The sequence below is a fragment of the Chiloscyllium plagiosum genome, unplaced genomic scaffold (genome assembly GCF_037043375.1).
Source record: "Chiloscyllium plagiosum isolate Xiang-an unplaced genomic scaffold, Cpla_swu_hap1 HiC_scaffold_35, whole genome shotgun sequence".
Classification (NCBI taxonomy): Eukaryota; Metazoa; Chordata; class Chondrichthyes; order Orectolobiformes; family Hemiscylliidae; genus Chiloscyllium; species Chiloscyllium plagiosum.
Window position 1 is genome coordinate 60043486 of NW_028270173.1, and position 19683 is coordinate 60063168.

Genomic DNA, 19683 nt, shown 5'->3' on the forward strand with positions numbered 1-19683 from the left:
TCACTGTACTCTGTGTGGATTGCTGCACTGATTCCCATTACTGCTCTCTGTGTCGATTCGTGCACTGATTCCTATTACTGCTCTCTGTGTGGATTCCTGCACTGATTCTCGTCGTTGCTGTCTGTGTGGATTCCTGTCCTGATTCTCTTCACTGCTGTCTGTGTGGATTCCTGCCCTGATTTCCCTCACTGCTCTCTGTGTGCATTTCTGCACTGATTCTCTTCACTGCTGTCTGTGTGGATTTCTGCACTGATTCCCCTCACTGCTGTCTGTGTGGATTCCTGCACTGATTCCCTTCACTGCTGTCTGTGTGGATTCCTGCACTGATTCCCTTCACTGTTCTCTGTGTGGATTCCTGCACTGATTCTCTTCACTGCTGTCTGTGTGGATTTCTGCACTATTTCCCCTCACTGCTGTCTGTGTGGATTCCTGTACTGATTCTCTTCACTGCTGTCTATGTGGATTCCTGCATTGATTCCCCTCACTGCTGTCTGTGTGGATTCCTGCACTGATTCCCTTCACTGCTGTCTGTGTGGATTCCTGCACTGATTCCCTACACTGTTCTCTGTGTGGATTCCTGCACTGATTCTCTTCACTGCTGTCTGTGTGGATTTCTGCACTATTTCCCCTCACTGCTGTCTGTGTGGATTCCTACATTGTTTCCACTCAATGGTGTCTGTGTGGATTCCTGCACTGATTCTCTTCACTGCTCTCTGTGTAGATTCCTGCTTTGGTTCCCCTCAAACATGACTGTGTGGTTTCCTGCACTGATTCTCTTCACTGCTGTCTGTGTGATTTTGTGCTCTGCTTGTCTTCACTGCTCTGTGTTGATTCCTTCACTGTTCCACCTCAGTGCTGTCTGTGGGGATTCCTGTACGGATTTCCCTCACTGCTGTCTGAGTGGTTTCCAGCACTGATTCTCCTCACTGCTGTCTATGTGGATTCCTGCACTGATTCCCCTCACTGCTCTCTGTGTGGATTTCTGCACTGATTCTCTTCACTGCTGTCTGTGTGGATTTCTGCACTGATTCCCTTCACTGCTGTCTGTGTGGATTCCTGCACTGATTCCCTTCAGTGTTCTCTGTGTGGATTCCTGCACTGATTCTCTTCACTGCTGTTTGTGTGGATTTCTGCACTATTTCCCCTCACTGCTGTCTGTGTGGATTCCTGTACTGATTCTCTTCACTGCTGTCTATGTGGATTCCTGCATTGATTCCCCTCACTGCTGTCTGTGTGGATTCCTACATTGTTTCCACTCAATGGTGTCTGTGTGGATTCCTGCACTGATTCTCTTCACTGCTCTCTGTGTGGATTCCTGCTTTGGTTCCCCTCAAACATGACTCTGTGGTTTCCTGCACTGATTCTCTTCACTGCTGTCTGTGTGATTTTGTGCTCTGCTTGTCTTCACTGCTCTGTGTTGATTCCTTCACTGATCCACCTCAGTGCTGTCTATGTGGATTCCTGTACTGATTCCCCTCACTGCTGTCTGTTTGGATTCCAGCACTGATTCTCGTCACTGCTGTTGGTGTGGATTCCTGCACTGATTCTCTTCACTGCTGTCTGTGTGGATTCCTGCACAGACTCCCCTCACTGCTGTCTGTGTGGATTCCTGCATTGATTCCCCTCAATGGGGTCTGTGTGGAGTCCTGCACTGATTCTCTTCACTGCTCTCTGTGTGATTTCCTGCTTTGGTTCCCCTCAAATATGTATGAGTGGATTCCTGCACTGATTCCCCTCACTGCTGTCTTTGTGGTTTCCTGCACTGATTCCCCTCACTGCTGTCTGTGTGGATTCCTGCATTGATTCCCCTCAATGGTGTCTGTGTGGATTCCGGCACTGATTCTCTTCACTGCTCTCTGTGTGGATTCCTGCTTTGGTTCCCCTCAAACATGTCTGTGTGGATTCCTGCACTGATTCTTTTCACTGCTCACTGTGTGGATTCCTGATTTGGTTCCCCTGAAACATGTCTGTGTGGATTCCTGCACTGATTCCCCTCACTGCTGTCTGTGTGGATTCCTGCACTGATTCCCCTCACAGCTGTCTGTGTGGATTCCTGCACTGATTCTCTTCACTGCTCTCTGTGTGGATTCCACCACTGATTCTCTTCACTGCTGTCTGTGTGGATTCCTGCACTGATTCTCATTACTGCTGTCTGTGTTGATTCCTGCACAGATTCCCCTCACTGCTGTCTGTGTGGATTCCTGCACTGATTCCCCTCACTGCTGTCTTTGTGTATTCCTGCATTCTTTCCCCTCACTGATGTCTGTTTGGATTCCTGCACTGATTCTCTTCACTGCTGTTGGTGTGGATTCCTGCATTGGTTGTATTCACTGCTGTCTGTTTGGATTCCTGCACTGATTCCCTTCATTGCTGTTCGTGTGGATTCCTGCACTGGTTCTCTTCACTGCTCCCTGTGTTCATTCCTCCACTGATTTTCTTCACTGCTGTCTGTGTGGATTCCTGCACTGATTCTCCTCGCTGCTGTCTGTGTGGATTCCTGCATTGTTTCCCCTCACTGCTGTTGGTGTGGATTCCTGCACTGATTCTCTTCTCTGCTGTCTGTGTTCATTCCTCCACTGATTCTCTTCACTGTTCTCTGTGTGGATTCCTGCACTGATTCCCCTCACTGCTGTTGGTGTGGATTCCTGCACTGATTCTCTTCACTGCTGTCTGTGTTCATTCCTCCACTGATTCTCTTCACTGCTGTCTTGTGGGTTCCTGCACTGATTCCCCTCACTGCTGTTGGTGTGGATTCCTGCACTGATTCTCTTCACTGCTGTCTGTGTTCATTCCTCCACTGATTCTCTTCACTGCTGTCTGTGTTCATTCCTCCACTGATTCTCTTCACTGCTGTCTGTGTGGATTCCTGCATTGATTCTCTTTACTGCTGTCTGTGTGGATTCCTGCTTTGGTTACCCTTAAATATGTCTGAGTGGATTCCTGCACTGATTCTCTTCACTGCTGTCTGTGTGGATTCCTGCTTTGGTGCCCCTCAAATATGTCTGAGTGGATTCCTGCACTGATTCCCCTCACTGCTGTTTGTGTGGATTCCTGCACTGATTCTCATCACTGTACTCTGTGTGGATTGCTGCACTGATTCCCATTACTGCTCTCTGTGTCGATTCCTGCACTGATTCCCATTACTGCTCTCTGTGTGGATTCCTGCACTGATTCCCATTCCTGCAGTCTGTGTGGATTCCTGCCCTGATTTGCCTCACTGCTCTCTGTGTGGATTCTTACATTGATTCCACTCAATGGTGTCTGTGTGGATTCCTGCACTGATTCTCTTCACTTCTCTCTGTGTGGATTCCTGCTTTGGTTCCCCTCAAACATGACTGTGTGGATTCCTGCACTGATTCTATTCACTGCTGCCTGTGTGGATTCCTGCTTTGGTTCCCCTCAAACATGACTGTGTGGATTCCTGCACTGATTCTATTCACTGCTGTCTGTGTGGATTCCTGCTTTGGTTCCCCTCAAACATGACTGTGTGGATTCCTGCACTGATTCTATTCACTGCTCTCTGTGTGATTTTGTGCTCTGCTTGTCTTCACTGCTCTGTGTTGATTCCTTCACTGATCCACCTCAGTGCTGTCTGTGTGGATTCCTGGACTGATTCCCGTCACTGCTGTCTGTGTGGATTTCTGCACTGATTCTCTCGTTGCTGTCTGTGTGGATTCCTGTACTGATTCTCTTCACTGCTGTCAGTGTGGATTCCTGCCCTGATTTCCCTCACTGCTCTCTGTGTGGATTTCTGCACTGATTCTCTTCACTGCTGTCTGTGTGGATTTCTGCACTATTTCCCCTCACTGCTGTCTGTGTGGATTCCTCTACTGAATCGCTTCACTGCTGTCTTTGTGGATTCCTGCATTGATTCCCCTCACTGCTGTCTGTGTGGATTCCTACATTGTTTCCACTCAATGGTGTCTGTGTGGATTCCTGCACTGATTCTCTTCACTGCTCTCTGTGTGGATTCCTGCTTTGGTTCCCCTCAAACATGAATGTGTGGTTTCCTGCACTGATTCTCTTCACTGCTGTCTGTGTGATTTTGTGCTCTGCTTGTCTTCACTGCTCTGTGTTGATTCCTTCACTGATCCACCTCAGTGCTGTCTGTGTGGATTCCTGCACTGATTCCCCTCACTGCTGTCTGTGTGGATTCCTGCACTGATTCATGTCACTGCAAGTCTGAGTGGATTCCTGTACTGATTCTCTTCACTGCTCTTTATGTGGATTCCTGCACTGATTCCCCTCACTGCTGTCTGTGTGGATTCCAGCACTGATTCTCGTCACTGCTGTCTGTGTGGATTCCTGTACTGATTCTCTTCACTGTTCTCTGTGTGGATTCCTGCACTGATTCTCTTCACTGCTGTCTGTGTTCATTCCTCCACTGATTCTCATCACTGCTGTCTGTGTGGATTCCTGCACTGATTCCCCTCAAAGCTGTCTGCGTGGATTCCTCCACTGATTTTCTTCACTGCTGTCTGTGTGGATTCCTGCACTGATTCTCCTCACTGCTGTCTGTGTGGATTCCTGCATTGTTTCTCCTCACTGCTGTTTTTGTGGATTCCTGCACTGATTCTCTTCACTGCTGTCTGTGTTCATTCCTCCACTGATTCTCTTCACTGCTGTCTGTGTGGATTCCTGTACTGATTCTCTTTACGGCTGTCTGTGTGGATTCCTGCACTGATTCCCCTCACTGCTGTCTGTGTGGATTCCTGCACTGATTCCCCTCACTGCTGTTCGTGTGGATTCCTGCACTGATTCTCTGCACTGCTCTCTGTGGGGACTCCTGCACTGATTCTCTTCGCTGCTGTCTGTGTGGATTCCTGCACGGATTCTCTTCACTACTGTCTGTATGGATTCCTGTAGTGATTCCCTTCAGTGCTGTCTGTGTGGAGTTCTGCACTGATTTCCGTCACTGTTCTTTGTGCGCATTCCTGCACTGATTCCCCTCACTGCTGTCCGTGTGGATTCCTGCACTGGTTGTCTTCACTGCTCTCTGTGTGGACTCCTGCACTGATTCTCTTCACTGCTGTCTGTGTGGATTCCTGCACTGATTCTCTTCACTACTGTCTGTGTGGATTCCTGCACTGACTCCCCTCACTGCTGTCTGTGTGGATTCCTGCATTCATTCCCCTCAATGCGGTCTGTGTGGAGTCCTGCACTGATTCTCTTCACTGCTCTCTGTGTGGATTCCTGCTTTGGTTCGTCTCAAACATGTCTGTGTGGATTCCTGCACTGATTCTCTTCACTGCTCTCTGTGTGAATTCCTGCTTTGATTCCCCTCAAATATGTATGAGTGGATTCCTGCACTGATTCCCCTCACTGCTGTCTTTGTGGTTTCCTGCACTGATTCCCCTCACTGCTGTCTGTGTGGATTCCTGCATGATTCCCCTCAATGGTGTCTGTGTGGATTCCTGCACTGATTCTCTTCACTGCCCTCTGTGTGGATTCCTGCTTTGGTTCCCCTCAAACATGTCTGTGTCGTTTCCTGCACTGATTCTTTTCACTGCTCACTGTGTGGATTCCTGATTTGGTTCCCCTGAAACATGTCTGTGTGGATTCCTGCACTGATTCCCCTCACTGCTGTCTGTGTGGATTCCTGCACTGATTCCCCTCACAGCTGTCTGTGTGGATTCCTGCACTGATTCTCTTCACTGCTCTCTGTGTGGATTCCTCCACTGATTCTCTTCACTGCTGTCTGTGTGGATTCCTGCACTGATTCTCATTACTGCTGTCTGTGTGGATTCCTGCACAGATTCCCCTCACTGCTGTCTGTGTGGATTCCTGCACTGATTCCCCTCACTGCTGTCTTTGTGTATTCCTGCATTCTTTCCCCTCACTGCTGTCTGTTTGGATTCCTGCACTGATTCCCCTCACTGCTGTTGGTGTGGATTCCTGCATTGGTTGTATTCACTGCTGTCTGTGTGGATTCCTGCACTGATTCCCTTCATTGCTGTTCGTGTGGATTCCTGCACTGGTTCTCTTCACTGCTCCTTGTGTTCATTCCTGCACTGATTCTCCTCACTGCTGTCTGTGTGGATTCCTGCATTGTTTCCCCTCACTGCTGTTGTTGTGGATTCCTGCACTGATTTTCTTCACTGCTGTCTGTGTTCATTCCTCCACTGATTCTCTTCACTGTTCTCTGTATGTATTCCTGTGTTTATTCCCCTCACTGCTGTTGGTGTGGATTCCTGCACTGATTCTCTTCACTGCTGTCTGTGTGGATTTCTGCACTGATTCTCTTCACTGCTTTCTGTGCTCATTCCTCCACTGATTCTCTTCACTGCTGTCTGTGTTCATTCCTCCACTGATTCTCTTCACTGCTGTCTGTGTGGATTCCTGCACTGATTCTCTTTACTGCTGTCTGTGTGGATTCCTGCAGTGATTCCCTTCACTGTTCTCTGTGTGGATTCCTGCACGGATTCTCTTCACTACTGTCTGTATGGATTCCTGAAGTGATTCCCTTCAGTGCTGTCTGTGTGGATTCCTGCACTGGTTCCCTTCATTGCTCTCTGTGAGGATTCCTGCACTGATTCCTTTCACAGCTGTCTTTGTGGATTCCTGCACTGATTCCCCTCACTGTTGTCTGTGAGGATTCCTGCACTGATTCCCTTCACTGCTGTCTGTGTGGATTCCTGCACAGATTCCTCTCACTGCTCTCTGTGTGGATTCCTGCACTGATTGTCTTCACTGCTGTCTGTGTGGATTCCTGCACTGATTCCCCTCATTGCTGTGTGTGTGGATTCCTGCACTGATTCTCTTCACTGCTCTCTGTGTGGATTCCTGCACTGATTCCCTTCACTACTGTCTGTGAGGATTCCTGCACTCAATCCCTGCACTGCTCTCTGTATGGCTTCCTGCACAGATTCCTCTCACTGCTATCTGTATGGATTCCTGCACTGATTCCCTTCACTGCTCTCTGTGTGGATTCCTGCACAGATTCCTCTCACTGCTCTCTGTGTGGATTCCTGCACTGATTCCCTTCACTGCTGTCTGTGTGGATTCCTGCACAGAATCCCCTCACTAATGTCTGTGAGGATTCCTGCACTCATTCCCTTCACTGCTCTCTGTGTGGCTTCCTGCACAGATTCCTCTCACTGCTATCTGTATGGATTCCTGCACTGATTCCCTTCACTGCTCTCTGTGTGGATTCCTGCACTGATTCCCTTCACAGCTGTCTGTGTGGATTCCTGCACAGATTCCCCTCACTGCTGTCTATGAGGATTCCTGCACTGATTCCCTTCACTGCTCTCTGTGTGGATTCCTGCACAGATTCCTCTCACTGCTCTCTGTGTGGATTCCTGCACTGATTCCCTTTACTGCTGTCTGTGTGGATTCCTGCACTGATTCTCTTCACTGCTCTCTGCGTGGATTCCTGCACAGATTTCCTTCACTGCTGTCCATTTGGATTCCTGCACTGATTCCCTTCACTGCTCTCTGTGTGGATTCCTGCACTGATTCTCTTCACTGCTGTCTGTGTGGATTCCTGCACTGATTCTCTTCACTGCTCTCTGTGTTGATTTCTGCACTGATTCCCTTCACTGCTCTCTGTGCGGATTTTGCTGCGGCCACATCTGGAGAATTGCGTGCAGTTTTGGTCACCATATTATAGGACGGATGTGGAGGCACTGGAATGGGTGCAGAGGACGTTTACCAGGATGTTGCCTGGTATGGTAGGAAGATCATATGAGGAAAGGCTGAGGTACTTGGGGCTGTTTTCATTGGAGAAACGAAGGTTTAGGGGTGACTTGATAGAGGTGTACAAGATGATTCGGGTTTAGATAGGGTTGATCATGAGAACCTCTTTCCACGTATGCAGTCAGCTATTACGAGGGGGCATAGCTTTAAATTAAGGGGTGGTCGGTATAGGACAGATGTTAGGGGTAGAATCTTTACTCAGCGAGTCGTGAGTTCATGGAATGCCCTGCCAGTAGCAGTGGTGGCCTCTCCCTCTTTTTGGGCATTTAAACAGGCATTGGATAGGCATATGGAGGATAGTGGGCTAGTGTAGGTTAGGTGGGCTTGGATCGGCGCAACATCGAGGGCCAAATGGCCTGAAACTGCGCTGTATTTTTCTATGTTCGAGATTCCCCTCACTGCTATCTGTGTGGATTCCTGCACTGATTCCCTTCACTGCTCTCTGTGTGGATTCCTGCACTGATTCTCTTCACTGCTGTCTGTGTGGATTCCTGCACTGATTCCCCTCACTGCTGTCTGTGTGGATTCCTGCACTGATTCCCTTCACTGCTGTCTGTGTGGATTCCTGCACTGATTCCCCTCACTGCTGTCTGTGTGGATTCCTGCACTGATTCTCTTCACTGCTGTCTGTGTGGATTCCTGCACTGATTCCCTTCACTGCTCTCTGTGTGGATTTCTGCACTGATTCCCTCACTGCTGTCTGTGTGGATTCCTGCACTGATTCCCTTCACTGCTCTCTGTGTGGATTCCTGCACTGATTCTCTTCACTGCTGTCTGTGTGGATTCCTACACTGATTCCCTTCACTGCTCTCTGTGTGGATTTCTGCACTGATTCCCTCACTGCTGTCTGTGTGGATTCCTGCACTGATTCTCTTCACTGCTGTCTGTGTGGATTCCTGCACTGATTCTCTTCACTGCTCTCTGTGTGGATTCCTGCACTGACACCCTTCACTGCTCTCTGTGTGATTTTGTGCACAGGTTCGCTTCATTGAGTGATTGAGCCTTTATATCATGAAAAGAGGCCCTTTAACCCATCATGCTTGTGTTTGTTTCAATCCCGTTTTTTAGCACTTGACCTGTACCCTTGTCTGCTGTGGGGATTCAACTGCTTATCTGAATACAGGTTGTTCTTTTATAACTCAGGAATTCAATGTAACTTGTTTGATGAATTGGGGACACTTTTCCTGGAGCGCAAACATTTAAAGTGCGTGTTTTTGTTACAATTCGATTCCAGCCCCATGAGTTTAAATGGCTATTGCACGATTTTCTTGTAACATGAGATTGCACGAGAGTGGAACTATATCATGTTATAACAAAACTGGTAGTACTTCTTATTGTGTTGTGCTTTCCCATCTTTTAGATAGTGAGTTCCCGAGAACCACCAGATTTAGGATGAACAAATATTTACGCAAATCCCTGTAAAACCGCCTGCCCAGACAGCCTTCCTGTCCACATTTCAAGAACTCTGTGTCCTTCACATTTTGTGTATTCCAGATAATGTTTGGATAACTGAAATCCCCTACTGGTTTTAGCTTATTGTGTTTACACTTCTGTGAGGTGTGTTTACATATTAGTCTACCAATCTTTCTCTCACTGTTTGTGGGACTATAGTTCACCAACAGCAATGTGATTGCCCCAGTTTTATGTTCTACCCACATGGCCTCATTTGAGGTGCCTTCTAACAAATCATCCCTCCTTAGGCATTAACTTATCAATATTGCAACACTGCCCCTTTTACATCCTGCCTTCTGGTCTGAAGCTTCTGTACCATGGAACAGGCTTGCTATGATGTTGAACTCACTCACATCCACCACCACTGTCTCCGCACTCACTTCTTCAGGCAGGAATCCACCCAACTCATTCCTTTACCTGATCCCTTTACCTGCCTCCTGTACTCACCCTCCACTTGGACTGCTTCCTCTGGCCTCTTTCCTGCTCTCAGTCTCTACATTGAAAACTGCTGGTGTGACTTCGGCCATCGCAATTTCTTTGCCCCTGTCACCCATCTAACCTGGCCCCTTCTGAAATTGCCACACGTTGCTCTCTCAGGTCCAATCCTAACTTTGTCATCAAACCTGCCGACAAGGATGGTGCTGTTGTGGCCTGGTGCAGATCTTTACCTTGCAAAGGGTCAACAGCAATTCTCAGATATTTCTTCCTAACTCCCCCAGACCATGACCTCACATCCGAACATCATGTGATTGTTGCCAGGACTGTTACTGACCTCATTACCTCCAGAAATCTTCCCCCGCACTGTCTCCAAAGTTACAGTTTGTCAAGCCCGGACTTCCAGCTTCTACCTACTTCCTGAAATCCACAAACCAGACTGTCCCGGTTGGCCCATCATATCAGCCTGTTCCTACCCCACTGGGTTAATCTCTCCTACGTTGACTCCATTTTCTCTCCACTTGTCCAGACTCTGCCCACTTACATCTGCGATTAATTTGATGCCCTCCGCCACAACGCCAGTTCCTAGTCCTGGTCCTAATCACCTCCTCTTCACCATGGATATCCAATTCCTCTACACCTCCATTTCCCATCAGGATGGTCTGAGAGCTCTCAGCTTCTTCCTCACCCAGAGGTCTGAACAATCCCGTCCACCACCACTCTTATCCGCTTGGCTGAACTTGTTCTTATTGAACAATCTCTCCTCTAATTTATCTCACTTCTGCCAAACCAAGAAAGTGGCTATGGACACTCACACGGGTCTCAGTTCCACTCTTGTCCCTTCCCATCATTCACAACAGCATGATCGGGTGCACCTTGTCCTCGCTTTTCATTCCACTCGCCTCTGTATTCATGAGATCATCCTCTGCCATTTCAGGGTACTCCAGCACAACACCACACCAAACACATCTTCCCCCACTCCCCTGTCTGCATTTCACAGGGACTATTCTCTCCAGGACACCCTAATCCATTCCTCAATGACTGTCAACACCGCCTCGCCTTCCCAAGATTTGGAGATGCCGGTGTTGGACTGGGGTGTACAAAGTTAAAAATCACACAACACCAGGTTATAGTCCAACAGGTTTAATTGGAAGCACTAGCTTTCGGAGTGTTGCTCCTTCATCAGGTGATAGGAGCGACACTCCTTCCCAAGGCATCTTTCCATGTAATCGTATAGGGTGCAATACCTTGCCCCTCCAACTCTCCCCTGCTCATCATCCAAGGGCCTAAACCGTCTTTCCAGATGAGGCATTATTTCACCTGTAGCTTTTCCAATTTGGTCTATTGCATTCACTGCACCCAATGTGGCCTACTCTAACATTGGAGGCACCAAACACAGACTGGGCGACTGTTCTGTAGAACATCTCTGGTCTGTGAGCAAGCCCCGATCTTCCCATAGCCAGTTCATTTTAACACAGCACCTTGCTCGCATGCCCACTTGTTTGTCCTTGGCATATTCCAACGAATCACAGTACAAACTGGAGGAAGACTATCTCATCGCCAGACTAGGCATGTTACATAGTTCTGGCTTTGATATTGAGTTCAACATCTTCAGATTGTGAACACACTCCCATTCTTTCCCTTTCTTTTAGCTTTACTTGTTGTATTCTCTATCACCCTGTCCTCTCTCCCCTACCCCCCACTCCAGTGGAACTGTTTGTTCTTTCCAGTCTGGCAATTAGACACATTATTGTTCTGCTGTTCTCACATTTCAATCACTTAATCTGAACTATCAGCACCCGATGCTCCTCCAACACTCCACCTCCCATCAACTTTAGCATAAATGCTGCCCCTTTCACATTTCATATTGGCTCTGATGAAGAGTCAGCTAGATTCAAAATGTTAGCTTGCTCGCTCCATGGATGCTGCTTGACCCACTGTAATTTTCCACATTTTTTGATTTCAATATTGTTGCCAGTCTGCCACTCCCTCAAACATGTTTCCATTCTAATAATGATATCACATCCCATGTGCTAATCAACACTGTCAAATCATCTGCCTTCATTGCAACACTCCTTGCAATAAATACATACCATCCAGCCTTGCCATGATCCCTTATGCCTTCATGCGAGTACATTTGTATTTTTGCTCGACTGACTTAATCCTTCTTCTATGCATGTCTGTGTAACATACTCTACTGTGCCTCCACTATCCCATTTTGCCAACATCCTTGCTCGCAGCCCCATTTTGGAGTGGCGTCTGTGACTGTAGAAATTCCTGTGAGATCCCCTCATGACTGAGTTTCCCATCACTATTGTTCTCGCTCTCTTTCTGCTCCCCACCTTGTGTAGCTGACCTCTGGCTGCATGACCACATCAAAAACATACTATCCACATAACTCCTCAGCCTGGATCACTGCTGTGACTCCAGTCGATACTCACGCTCTGAAACCCCATTCTCAAACTGATCAAACCAGTGCTACTTCCTGCAGATGTGGTTATCCAGTCTACCAGGAGCATCAATGATTTTCCATATTCTGCAGGCAATGCAGCCAAACAGACTGAGCTCCCCTGATGTACCATTCGCTCTTCATAAGACAAGTAAAGAAAAATTAGATTTTAAAATTTTAATCTAAGTAATCTAATCTAAAAAATTTTATTAAAATAAAAGCTACAACTTTTATTCTTTCTTACTAACTCTTTGAAGTGGAGAAAACAACGTAATGACTATCTACCAATCAGCTCCCTGCTTTGTGCTAATGTCACTTTTGTCAGCCTTTATGAATTTCAATGGGGTCGATGACTCTCTGTAAGTGTTTCCTGCAGGTCTGGCTGCCACTCCCAGAAGGTGAGTGAAAATCCTGAGCCTTGCCCTCTCTTCATCCACTGCCCGACAAAAGATGATCCCTGATGGTCCAGCAACCTCCACTCCCAGAAGGGAGTGCATGCATTTGTGTGAATGTGCAGGTCCAACAGTATTTCCACAGTATTTTTTTACAGTGAAGCGGAATATTTCTTTATAACATAGTCATTTCTTTACAATATGTACAAATATAACAGGGAGATGGGTCAATTGCTTTTAAGAACTGGAGGCTCTGGATGAGATCGACCAATATCATGAAGAGGTGGATTGTTTTGGATCAATTTCTGTTACAAAGGTGAGGATCTGGAGCAGATCAATTGTTGTTACAATGTCCACGATCTGCAGAAGATTAATGGTGATACAAAATTGAGGATCTGGGGAGATCACTTGGTGTTAGTAAGTCGAGGATCTGACAGACCTCAGATGTTGTTACTAAATTAAGAATCTGAAGGACATCAGATGTTGTGATGAAGGTGAGAACATCCATTGGTATTACACAAACATCAATATTCAGAAGATCTGTTAGTACTTTGAATATGAAGATCTGGAGCAGATCTGTTTGTGTTAGGAACACAAGGGTCTGGACCATATTCAGAGCCTGATGTCCTGAGGTCGCATTTGAGTGCTGGACAGCAGCAATTGCCAATTAATATTTTGTACCAGGAGGTCCATCGAGTGAGTTGGAAGTGGTGTGTCTGCTTCATGAGCAATGTTGACAAGGCTACTGCATGGAGATGGTCATGAGGGACACAGAGTCCGAAGTGTAAGAATTAACCATGTTCGGGTAATCATAAACACGTTGACATGAAATGCATCTCAGAAAGTTCAGGTAACTCTGGCTTGGCTCCTCTAGAAGCCTTTCATTTAAGGAGCTAGCCTTTGTAGATCCAGTGAATGAGAAGATCATCTGCAGTGTTGTTCCGGAACGTTGGATGATTTCTTCACTCTTACTGCCCATGTGCAACAGCAAACACATGATGTTGGTGTTCATCTGTTGCTGGAGTTCACCTCCCTCCCCAAAAGAGTGGCTGAGTCCTGGTGAGGATTGAGTTTAAAAAGGGCTTGATTCTTTCTGCTGGTGCCTGAAGAATGTTTATTCGCCGTGAAGACAACATGGCAAATGTGAATATTTTGGTGTTCTCTTTATTCCCCAACAGGCTCACCAATACATCTGTCACACTCCAATAGCATTGTCTCACTCCAAACTTAATGTTTACCAAAGCTCTAACACAGAGCAACTGGATAACAGGCAAAGAGCAGCAATAGCGCAGGTATCGGATCAAGCTGCTAATTACTGTGTCTCTGAGACCCAGCTCTGAAACACATGATGCTTTCAGGGGTTCCTCGAAGAAGATGATCACAGTAACTGCCTGACAATCTCTGAACCGAAAGATTTGGGAAGCTAGTCAATGATCAGTGTCACACAAATCATCGCTGGCAGACGCAATCATTGCTGTGGCTGGCAGAACAACCCTTTTATCAAATGCAACCCCCACTAGCTGTTGCCATCTACCAACTGTCATCATTTTGTCACAGATGTCACTTGGACTGCCTGATCAAACAGGGCCTCAACTGACCTCACACACTTTTCATTCAGTGACTGACTTGTATCAACATCAAACTTCATGTGAAACCTCTCCACTGTGATTCAGTATCTGAATCATTGGGCAGAGAGGAACTCACCCCACTGCTGTGCTATACATGTAGGCCACAGAACATCTGGGGAATAATGTGGTCACCATGCCTGACATTCCTGGGCTGAGTGAGAATTTGATGTAGGCTATGGATGGCAGTCAGGGAAACATTGGCCGTGTACATGTCCCAACTGATGGGACCGGTCATTCTCTGGAGTGAATATACAAGATGTTTGATAGTATTCACCAAGCAGGCTGTATCTCAGCAGCTGCTCTCCACACAGTCAAGATGAACTTGTCGCGGGTCGGGGATGGGGGTCGATGAAAAAGGCTGTTGTTAAGTTCTGTGAGGTCAAAGTGGTTATCCCTCTTGAAACTCGATATTTCACCTCCTGTTGAGGGTTAAACTCCAAATGAACCCCAGCACATGAAGGATATCTGAGACCTGGCCCTGAAGTTATCATCTCTGTGTATGAAGAAGTTGTCTAACAGCAAGGAAACGATCGAGACACAGCTAAGATGTTGGTCAGACAAGCTGTCACAGACTATAAGCAGTAGGATGTTCAGCTGCTTACGAGGCAGCCTCTAGCAAATCAGCTCGATGATGTAATGATACTTCTGGAACTGGGTTTGTTCATCAGGATCCATCAATTCTTTAGGAAGGGTCTTCAGAATCCCTAAGCATCCTTGATGCTGTTCCAGGATGGGTCTTTTACCCACTAACTGGATGGAGAGGATGATATAGTCTGCTGTTGTGGTTCTGTTCGCCGAGCTGGGAATCTGTGTTGCAGACGTTTTGTCCCCTGTCTAGGTGACATCCTCAGTGCTTGGGAGCCTCCTGTGAAGCGCTTCTGTGATGTTTCCTCCGGCATTTATAGTGGTTTGTCTCTGCCGCTTCCGGTTGTCAGTTCCAGCTGTCCGCTGCAGTGGCCGGTATATTGGGTCCAGGTCGATGTGCTTATTGATTGAATCTATGGATGAGTGCCATGCCTCTAGGAATTCCCTGGCTGTTCTCTGTTTGGCTTGTCCTATAATAGTAGTGTTGTCCCAGTCGAACTCATGTTGCTTGTCATCTGCGTGTGTCGCTACTAAGAATAGCTGGTCGTGTCGTTTCGGGGCTAGTTGGTGTTCATGGATACGGATTGTTAGCTGTCTTCCTGTTTGTCCTATGTAGTGTTTTGTGCAGTCCTTGCATGGGATTTTGTACACTACGTTTGCTCATGCTGGGTATCAGGTCCTTTGTCCTGGTGAGTTGTTGTCTGAGAGTGGCTGTTGGTTTGTGTGCTGTTATGAGTCCTAGTGGTCGTAGTAGTCTGGCTGTCAGTTCGGAAATGTTCTTGATGTATGGTAGTGTGGCTAGTCCTTTGGGTTGTGGCATGTCCTCATTCCGTTGTCTTTCCCTTAGGCATCTGTTAATGAAATTGCGGGTGTATCCGTTTTTGGCGAATACATTGTATAGGTGTTCTTTTTCCTCTTTTTGTAGTTCTGGTGTGCTGCTGTGTGTTGTGGCCTTTTTGAACAGTGTTTTGATGCAACTTCTTTTGTGTGTGTTGGGGTGATTGTTTTCGTAGTTCAGGACTTGGTCTGTGTGTGTGGCTTTCCTGTATACCTTTGTGGTGAATTCTCCGTTCGGTGATCTCTGTACCATCACGTCTAGGAATCGGAGTTGGTTGTCCTTTTCTTCCTCTCTAGTGAATCGGATTCCTGTGAATGTGGCATTGAGGATCCGGTGTGTGTTCTCTATTTTTGTGTTTTTAATTATTACAAAGGTGTCATCTACATATCTGACCCAGAGTTTGGGCTGAATTTGCGGTAAGACTGTTTGTTCTAGTCTTTGCATTATAGCTTCTGCAATGAGTCCAGAGATGGGTGAGCCCATGGGTGTGCCGATGATTTGTTCATATAAACGGAGAATTCACCACAAAGGTATACAGGAAAGCCACACACACAGCCCAAGTCCTGAACTACGAAAGCAACCACCTCAACACACACAAAAGACACTGTTCAAAAGAGCCACAACACACTGCAGTACACCAGAACTGCAAAAAGAGAAAGAAGAACACCTCTACAATGTATTCGCCAAAAATGGATACCCCCGCAATTTCATCAACAGATGCCTAAGGGAAAGACAACGGAATGAGGACATGCCACAACCCAAAGGCCTAGCCACGTTACCATACATCAAGAACATTTCTGAACTGACAGCCAGACTGCTGCGACCACTAGGACTCATAACAGCTCACAAACCAACAGCCACTCTCAGACAACAACTCACCAGGACAAAGGACCCGATACCCAGCATGAGCAAACGTAGTGTACAAAATCCCATGCAAGGACTGCACAAAACACTACATAGGACAAACAGGAAGACAGCTAACAATCCGTGTCCATGAACACCAACTAGCCACGAAACGACACGACCAACTATCCTTAGTAGCCACACACGCAGATGACAAGCAACATGAGTTCGACTGGGACAAAACTACTATTATAGGACAAGCCAAACAGAGAACAGCCAGGGAATTCCTAGAGGCATGGCACTCATCCACAGATTCAATCAACAAGCACATCGACCTGGACCCAATATACTGGCCACTGCAGCGGACAGCTGGAACTGACAAACGGAAGCGGCAGAGACAAACGACTATAAATGCCGGAGGAAAGATCACAGAAGCGCTTCACAGGAGGTTCCCAAGCACTGAAGATGTCACCTAGACAGGGGACGAAACGTCTGCAACACAAATTCCCAGCTCGGCGAACAGAACCACAACGAGCACCCGAGCTACAAACCTTCTCACAAACTTTGGTATAGTCTGCATCGAGGGCCATCTGTTGAACTGCAAGGGAACAATCACCAGCCTGGAATCAGTCCTCCAAGCAGTGTCCCCAAAAAATTCTCCAGCAGTTCCCTGCTGACATCGAACTCCCTTGTATAAACCACAAGCAACTCAGAGATTATGTCTTCCAATGACAAGATCCCCCTTCAATTTTCTGGATGGTTTGAAACTTATCTTTGGTCTCAGCAATGATCTTCTCTACTGCAACGGAAAAGGAAAGAATAACAGGCTTCATTGTTCAGTCTACTTTCAAATATGTTTTAACTCTGTTGAATTATTCAACTCTGTCTGCTATCTCTCCCTGGAGTTGGGAAGGTATGGGTTGAGGTACCAAGTACACTTGGCTTGCTGTCCTCTCTTGTTGTCTCTCCTGTGTAAGTGCACAGATTGCTTCACTTTATTGTGTTTTCTGTGACCCTGCATTGACTGTTGTAATGGTTCTCATTGTGATGGCAGCGGCCCTCAGTTGTGATTGTGATCCTGAGTTCTCAGTGAATGTCTTCATTTTCAAAAACAAACTTTCAGTGAGAAGTCACAGAGAGTACGACACAGAGTGCAGGCTCATGTGTGTAAAATGAAAATACGAACATGGATTGGGTGCTGGTTGACAGACAAGAGTACAGGAGATCTTAGCCTTGACTGGTCTGTGAATAATTTCTCTGCTACAAGATCTTTCATCTTTTCAATGTCCCTTAGGATGGTGTCATTCCTGCTAAAAGCTGTCATTGGCACATTCCTTTATTTGGGAGAATACTTCTCGGGAGACTGAGGAACTCTTTCTGGTTAACTTTAAAGAGATGAATTTCCTTGCAGCTCATGGCAGCTCCGTGGAAACTGGTAGTTTCTTTGTTGCAATATCCTGAATTTCTCAGCCAGCTCATTTCTTCTTGACCATGTCCCGAATTTGTGGAAGTCACTTTACAACAGAATGTTTTAAATTCACTTGTTATGTAAGTTGGACATTTTCATTGGATGTCTGTGCGTGATTTCCTGGTGAGTTAGATAGCGTCACATCCTCAGGCATGTTACTCCAGGTTTACTGCTTATTTAGGCTTGCCTCTGTCAATGGGACTGATAATTCTTCTTGAAGCATTAAGATCTTCCTCTCGAACTTGGGTCATCTCATCACCTAACATTGAAATCAAATCTGCTACACTAATTTGTTCACCACATTACTTTGTTGTCTGAATAACTTCAGTTAAAAATTAATCCATCAGCTCAAGTGGGTTGTACTACATATTCATTTTCTTCTCATCTGTATCTTCTTGGAAACTTTGTTGGTTTCTCGCATCTGATTTTTCTTCAGTGATAATAGGAATGGAAAGCTTATGCAATCCTGTGCAACAACTGATTTTACATTGGTGTGTGAGATCTTCAATCTTTCAAGAGATCTCTGAATGCCACACTATTTACTGAGCCCTGGCTGTACAATTGATAACGCTGCAATATTTTCAATGTCTTTCCAAGAAACTGGAATAATTTGTCTTTGATCAAACACTAAGATGTTGTCTTTATTTTTGAAATGCTGCCAGTGCTCAAAGTATGTGTTCTTGGCCAACTCGCTAGACATTTAGTGAAGGTTTAATTTCATTTAGAACAATGGGAACACCTTATTTCTCTCTTTTTCTTATAAAATTTGCTTGAAACTCTGTGGCTTGCTGGACACTGGTTCTTCTTGGCCATGTGAAATGTTATATTTGTGCCATTATGGGTATATCAATAGATTTCTTGTTCTTTTTTGGCTTCTTCCACAACTCATGGAAGCGAAATTAAATCTACCTTTCGCCCATTGACTGGCTGGTCAACAAGTTAGGAGCTGGAAACTGATTCAACTAGTTCTGCTACTTCAAGGAAACTCAGCTGTGAACTTGTATGCAGCCTCAAATGTAAGCGTTGATTGTGAATTGTGTGGTATGCATTTTCAGCTCTCAGGCTGTTTGTGTTGCACTGTTTCTTGTGGAAAATTTTTAATGCTCTGAATTATTCCAACTGGAACAGGTAGTCTCATCTCAAAAAGCTGTAAGTTTTGTTCCTTTTGATTTGACACGATAGTGACACTTGTCCCTGTACCACGCCTAAAATTAATGAAATGTCCATTGACATAAATAGTTGTTCAAATTGAGTTGTTTGAATCACAGTTTCCTTTTGAAATGCCTCAGGTGATTTTCCAGCGATGAGAAAGCAATTCGCCTCTTTGTTGCTCTGAAATCGTATGCTAACATCTGCATCTTCCTGTAGAAGTGGCCTTTCTTTAGTCATGGCTGAGGATTTCTTGTGCCTAAGATTCTTCTTGGTACACAACGCTGACACTGAGTCTTAAATCTGAGGTCTCCTAATTGGTTTGGCTTTTTGTGTGTGTTTTAGAATGTTCATACTTTATAAAGCGGATAGATTCTGTTGCTCTTTTGTGATAAGATTGACCTTCTCCTCTCAGGATTTGTCTCAATCTGTCTGGTTTATGTATCGAGCGCAATTCAAGTTATTTTCTCCAAACTGAATACTCTTTTGACTAAAATAGATATCACAAAGATTCATTGATTATTTCAATAACAATGCTATCTGTTATGAATTCTAGTTTCAAAGCACCATTATCACAGTTTTCCGCTAATCTGCAGTTATCAACAAAATTATGTATGGATTTCTTGCATGCTGAACTCTTCCAGTAAATCTTGTACTTCCAAAAAGTTTTTTTCTTCTCAGATTCAAGCTTGAAAAACTTTTTCATGTGCATCTGTGCCTTTCTATTTTGATTTATAACATTATCC